The sequence below is a fragment of the Physeter macrocephalus genome, chromosome 21 (genome assembly GCF_002837175.3).
Source record: "Physeter macrocephalus isolate SW-GA chromosome 21, ASM283717v5, whole genome shotgun sequence".
NCBI lineage: Eukaryota > Metazoa > Chordata > Mammalia > Artiodactyla > Physeteridae > Physeter > Physeter macrocephalus.
The window spans coordinates 108,811,417-108,819,097 of record NC_041234.1 but is presented as its reverse complement, the minus strand read 5'-3'; positions in this window follow the sequence as shown (position 1 = coordinate 108,819,097).

Sequence of the window (7,681 nt, the reverse complement as noted above, 5' to 3'; positions counted from 1 at the left end):
GGGTCTTGTTTGGGACATTTTAAGATTTAGATGCTTATGAGATGTAAATCTGGATGAAATAATCTAGGTGATGAGATAGGATTTAGAGATTAGATAAAAGAGGAGGGAAAACTAACAAAGGAGGTTGACATGGAAAAGCCAGGGGGGGTGTCAGGAGAACCAAGGGCCTAAGGAATTCTAAAAGCCAAGTGAAGAGACCGTTTCAAGAAGGAGACACTAATTAATTGGGCCAAATGTTGTTGATAAATCCTTGATATAAGGAATGAAAATGGATCATTAGATTTGACAAGGTGAAAGTTGTTTCAGCGGGGTGGAGGGGGTAAAAGCCATACAGGTGTGAGAGGTGAGCAAATGAAGACAGTAAGTATTGGGTACTCCTTTGAGTTGAGCTAGAAAGGGTAGCGGAGGACTATGGCAATACCCAGGGGAGGATGGTAGTCGGTCTCTAAACTGCTCTCCCATGATTCCCCGGCCTCTGGTATTCACACCCCTGTGTAATCCTCTCCCCTGGAGTTCTGGCTGAATTTAGTGACTCACTCCTAAGAATAGAATGCGTCAGAAGTTATAGGGTGTCACTTCTGGGAGATTAATTTACATAAAGACTGTAAGTTCTCTCTTTCTGTATCTCTCTGACACTGGCACGGGGGAAACAAGCTGCCATTCTTTTTTTTTTTTTTTTTTTGCGGTACGCGGGCCTCTCCCTGCTGTGGCCTCTCCCGTTGCGGAGCACAGGCTCCGGACGCGCAGGCTCGGCGGCCGTGGCTCCCGGGCCCAGCGGCTCCGCGGCACGTGGGATCCTCCCTGACCGGGGCGCGAACCCGCGTCCCCTGCATCGGCAGGCGGACTCGCAACCACCGCGCCACCAGGGAAGCCCCAAGCTGCCATTCTTACTCTATGGAGAAGACCAGGTGGTGTGGCCAGGAGCTAGGGACCTCAGTCCAATAGCCCACGAGAAATGGAGGCCCACCAACAACCTGGGAATTGAGCATATGGGCATAGAGCTGGGACTGCAGCCCGGGCCAACAGCCTGATGACAGCCTCAGGAGAGAACCTGAGCTAAAGCCACCACCTCATTTGCTCCCAACCTCCTGATCCACATGAACTGTGAGATAATCCATATTGTTTTCAGCTACCAAGTTTGGGAGACTGTTACACGGCAAAAGATAACAAATTCGGGGGTGGAGGAGTGGGGAGGATGTCTCAGAAGGGTTTCTTTTTTTTTTTTTTTTTGGCGGTACGCGGGCCTCTCGCTGTCGTGGCCTCTCCCGTTGCGGAGCGCAGGCTCCGGACGCGCAGGCGCAGCGGCCACGGCTCACGGGCCCAGCCGCCCCGCGGCACGTGGGATCCTCCCGGACCGGGGCACGAACCCGCGTTCCCTGCATCGGCAGGCGGACTCTCAACCACCGCGCCACCAGGGAAGCCCAGGGTTTCCTTTTGAATGGAGAGATTTTACAGCATGTTTCTTTTTTTTTTTTTTCTGTTCGTCATAGATCATTCTCATCAGCATACAATGATGCAGTGGAGAGGGACGCTAATTATAATCCTTGTGTAGGGATCCTGGACTAAGGCGGCAGGGTTGCTGTTACATAGGAAAAAAGGATGAGGCACTGTGTTTGTGTACAATGTAGTGGGGTTAGTGGATTCGGCAGTGGGGGGATGTGTAAATTCTCTTCTGATTGCTTCTATTTTCTCGGTAAAAGAAGGAAGGTCACCACCTAAGAATGAACAGAGACAATGAAACTAAATTAGCGATGCGCAATCTTTTATAACAATTAACCTATGGTAGAAAGACAGTTCATAGCATTTGCAAACAATAAAACCGTTGCCAGTACAAAGTAACTCTGATTTCTTTCAGCTGTTGTCAAAATGCTCCTTTAAGCTTTTAGATTGTGCATCCTTCTCCCTAAATTACGCTGTGACAAAGTGAGAGAGCGGCATGGACATATATACACTACCAAACGTAAAATAGATGGCTAGCGGGAAGCAGCCGCATGGCACAGGGAGATCAGCTGGGTGCTTTGTGACCACCTAGAGGGGTGGGATAGGGAGGGTGGGAGGGAGGGAGACGCAAGAGGGAGGGGATATGGGAACATATGTATACGTATAACTGATTCACTTTGTTGTAAAGCAGAAACTAACACACCATTGTAAGGCGATTATACTCCAGTAAAGATGTTAAAAAAAAGATCTAATAAATATAAACTTTACCACAGCTAAATAGAATTGCCACAGAAATTGCCGGCAAGTTTTCTTTGCAGGATCTATCTGTGAGGACCATATAGACAGACAAATAATACGGAGAAGAATATGCATTTGAGGGTGTCATAGAGGAACTTTGGCGTTTAGAGCTCACACTATTGAGACAAACACTGGGACTGAGGTTAGGATTCCGTGAGCTGTGAAATCTGGGCCCACTAATGTCCGGTCAGGGTAATTTGAACTAAGTAACCTGGCCTCAGTCAGAATCGGAGAACAGGAATTGGCTGGGTGGTCAGCTAAGAATTATCAAGGGTTACAAAATAGTGAAAGAATTAGAAATCCACAGATACAAAAGCAAAACCATCTAAGAAGCTACATATACAATGAGGCTTGGAATTGGCATTCTAATAGCCCCATCAATGATAAATGAATAAATAAAACATGCCTCAATTCAAATCCACTGAGAAGTGCTCAGAGCATGATTAAAAGGAATTGAGCAGTAATTCAGTGAACTTGTACTGCAAATAGAAAGCTTCCAAGTGTAATCAGTTTCAGTGCCCAAGGTCTCACTACCATTCCTGAAAAGTTTACTGTGAGATTCACTTTCACTTTGCCGGTGTTGGTGGGAAACATTTCAGATATGAGTCTGCACATTTGGAAGAAAGTTTGAAATAATCACAGTAACAGCAGTTGAACTGACTTGCATGCATGAACCAAAAATTTATTCTCTCTCCTAAGCTAAATCATAGATCAAGCCCAATGACTGATGGGTCTTCTGACTCCATCTCACATTTATTTTTACCTTTCCTCTGCAGTACTACTGGAAATCTTGTGCTTATATATAGTGTGAGGTATCTGAAGTCCACATCTAGATAGTGGACATGATTCCCATAAAGATGAGTTTGGTCCCACAGACTGGAAGTAAAAGAGGTACCTTTACAGAAAGGAATGGTGTGCTCTTAGACCACCATGGCCAAATAGATCTTTTTCTCCACAAAAGCCCCACAATACTTGATTTCATTTCTCTTTTGGCATTTATTACAATCTACCTTGTTTTGTAGTCTTTTGTGGGTATGGGTCATAAACTTAAGAGTTCCTCAAAGGTATGTATTATCTCATATTCATCATCAAATATGGTAATCATTATAGCTATTCACCAAATATTTCTGATTCTCCTTCCAGAAATGGTAGGAGGTGGGTGACACTTCCCTGTCCCCTTGAAGTTAAGTCCAGCCTCATCATTTGTTGGTCAATTAAATGTGAGTGGAAAGTGCGCTTGTCACTTCCAAGTGAAAGCTTTAGAACTAAGATAGGATCCACCACATTCTCATTTTTTTGGCTCAGAAATTAAGGAAGCACAGAGGTAGAGCTTCCCTTGGCCTGTGAGTGAGGATGAGATGCAGAATATTTTCCCCAGCCAACATGGGATGGACACGTAGCATGAATGAAAAACTATATTTTTGTCATTTTGACCCTCTCATATTTTGGGGTTGTTTGTTTCTGCAGCATAACAAGCCTATTCTGACTAATATATTGTACAACCCATAGCACTGAACACAGTGCCTTGTAGAGAATGTTCAATGACTAATGGACTTTCAGATCTGAGGATTAGTTTCATTCTCTGAGTCCCTCAGCTCAGTGGCATGGATTGCTATCAGTGTGGAGGCCTATATATTTCTATGATTCCCAGCTTACAGTGAGAAACATGACATTTGCATGAAGAGGACGCTAACGATCTTTCACATCAGCTTCCCCTGCCACGAAGCGATAATGAAATCAACATGATGTTTTGAACACCTGCTCTTCATCAAAGATAGCTTTGTAATTCTAGGACATTAGATTTGGAAGACACTACATGGAGCTTCTACACTCCTTCTTCATTATACAGATGACCATGAGAATGCCCAATATACAGATGACTCACAGTCAGAGAAGGAAAGGCTTAAGGCTGTAATCAGTGGCAGAAAAAGGAGTAAATGTTAGTGACTGAGGTACTTACAACCCAGCTGGGCAGGTAAGAGGAGAATATAAAAGTGTAAGTAATGAATAAACTGATACAGGCTATAATACAATGGGAGCCTATAGATGGAAGAAATAGGTCTATCCATCATCTATCTATTACATATATAAATATAAATAAATATAAATATAAATATAAATATATATACATACACACATACACACACATCAATAACATCATATGAATTTGCTCCATGGCACTTGCGTGAAAGTAACAGCGCATTTCTTTATTTTTTAAAAAATCAAGTGAAACCTATGAAGCTATATGATACATTCAGATACTGTCAGTTCTCCTGCTCACAGCCTACAATTCTTCTGAGAGAAATTCGGCCACCAGGATATCCACTGTCCCTTGGAAAGCTGTGATGCCTAGAGATCAGTCCCTTGCATCTACTACACAAGTACTCCTGTGAAAAAGCCTGACAACTCCTAACTTTGTATGCAAGAATGCTACATAGTCTCAACGTTCACAGAGTCCAGGAACCATGCACCCCTTCAGCATTGGGAAACCCAGCTCTTAAACACTTCTTATCAAACAGTCTAGGCTTATATCGATGTGAATCTAGAGACATCTGACAGCAATAAAAATAAAATGTAAAATCGTGAAACCATCAGTGAAAAAAATGCATGAGGAAAATTGGATCTATCCATTGGATATGTACTAGGAGAAACATTCACTAATAAATAGCATTTTAAAACTTACACAAGTTGACTTAATTTCTGGAAAAATATAACATGCCAAAATTGTCACAAAAATTAGAAAACTTGATTAAGCTGATCACATTAAAGAAATGAACTGAGCCACTGTTCAGAATTCTCCTTTGCATTATTGCCTTTTGCATTACTTCCAGGGCTTATTTATGGCTGATCCTAGTGCAGAAGGGCAGGGAGAAACAGGTCTGTGCTATCTTTTTTGGACCAGAAGTCCCATATAGTACTTTTAATAATACTACTAATAAATCAAATTAAATCAAGTCAAATTATTTTAATTAACTTCATCTTTGTCTCATTTTACATGTATTTTTGTAGAATACAAAATGGCGTAGTATAGTTATTTGATTTGTCACATATATATTTTAAATGGTGAATGATCATTCTCCAACTGATAGAGGTGTATGAGCAAAAATCGTGGAAATCACTGTATTAAGGTAGAATGGGAAAACAACATATATGTGTTTTTCTCCAACTTTGATTAAAAATTAAAATTTTCCACAATTAAAAAATAGAAGCAAAATGGTAATCAAAAAGCTTCCCTTCAAATGAACACCAGCCCCAAATAGTTTTATAGGTGTGTTATATATACCAACTTTCAAAGACTAGGTAACCCCTACCTTATAAAAATTTTGCAGAGAAACTCATGTTATAGGGCTCTCATAACTGTGACACCCAAAATAGTTGAGTATATTACAAGAAAAAACAAGAAAAATTTAAAAACTATTGATATAAAAACTCAATAAATATTAGCTAGCTGAACTCAAGTGTGAAGAGAAAATAATACATCATGACCAAATATGGTCTACTATAGGTCTACTCTATAAAAGGATAGTTTGTGCCAGAAAAATCTTCAATGTAATTCTCCACTTTAGTAGATCAAAAGGAAGATCTCATTATGGTAAAAGTGCTTACAAAATTAAGAATAGAATGAAACTTCTTTAACTTCATAAAAAGTTATCTTCCAAAAATCTATAGCAAGCATATTTTAATGGAGAAAAAAATGTAAGGCCAGACACTATCAAACTCTTAGAGGAAAACATCGGCAGAACACTCTTTGACATAAATCGCAGCAAGATCTTTTTTGACCCACCTCCTATAGTAATGAAAATAAAAACAAAAATAAACAAATGGGACCTAATGAAACAAAAGCTTTTGCACAGCAAAGGAAACCATAAACAAGATGAAAAGACAACCCTCAGAATGGGAGAAATATTTACAAACGAAGCAACTGACAAAGGTTTAATCTCCAAACTATACAAGCAGCTCATGCAGCTCAATATCAAAAAAAAAAAACCAAACAAGCCAATCCAAAAATGGGCAGAAGACCTAAATAGACATTTCTCCAAAGAAGACATACAGATTGCCAACAAACACATGAAAGAATGCTCAACATCATTAATCATTAGAGAAATGCAAATCAAAACTACAATGAGGTATCACCTCACACCAATCAGAATGGCCATTATCAAAAACTCTACAAACAATAAATGCTGGAGAGGGTGTGGAGAAAAGGGACCCCTCTTGAACTGTTGGTGGGAATGTAAAGTGACACAGCCACTATGGTGAACAGTATGGAGGTTCCTTAAAAAACTGCAAAAAGAACTACCATACGACCCAGCAATCCCACTACTGGGCCTATACCCTGAGAAAACCATAATTCAAAAAGAGTCATGTACCACAATGTTCATTGCAGCTCTATTTACAATAGCCAGGACATGGAAGCAACCTAAGTGTCCATCGACAGATGAATGGATAAAGAAGATGTGGCACATACATACAATGGAATATTAGCCATAAAAAGAAATGAAACTGAGTTATTTGTAGTGAGGTGGATGGACCTAGGGTCTGTCATACAGAGTGAAGTAAGACAGAGAGAGAAAAACAAATGCCGTTTGCTAACACATATATATGGAATCTAAAAAAAAAGGTTCTGATAAGCCTAAGGGCAGGAGAGGAATAAAGACACAGACGTAGAGAATGGACTTGAGGACACGGGGAGGGGGAAGGGTAAGCTGTGACGAAGTGAGAGAGTGGCATGGACATATATACACTACCAAACGTAAAACAGATAGCTAGTGGGAAGCAGCCGCATAGCACAGGGAGATCAGCTCCGGGCTTTGTGACCACCTAGAGGGGTGCAATAAGGAGGGTGGAAGGGAGACGCAAGAGGGAGGGGATATGGGGATATACATATGCATATAGCTGATTCACTTTGTTATACAGCAGAAACTAACACACCATTGTAAAGCAATTATACTCCAATAAAGATGTTAAAAATAAAAAAATAAGGCATAAGATTTTCAAGAAGAGAAATCTTAATCTGATGAGATGAATTTAAGCAAATCAATTTAACATCCTTTACTCCAATTACACCCCTCCCTTTAAAATCCCACAAATAGTAAATATAGTACCTTTACAGGATACAGGTGATAGGCTGAACATTTGCACATTAAAAAAAAAGACAGGTATACTAAGTATCTATTTTAGTATAAGTCCACAGTTTAAATATAAATGTAGTTCCCACTTGGACTGCCTTAATAGATATTTAGTGTCTCGAATGAAGGAGGTAAGTCCCCCTCTGCCCTTGTTATCCTTCTCTGGGCGCCTCCTTTAAGATGAGCAAAGGCTACAGGCAAGGGACCAGGATGGTGATGGGCTATGAAACCATGCAGGATCTGGGGACAAATAACTTCATGAAGAGGAGACAGGGCTTCCCTGGTGGCGCAGTGGTTGAGAGTCCGCCTGCCGA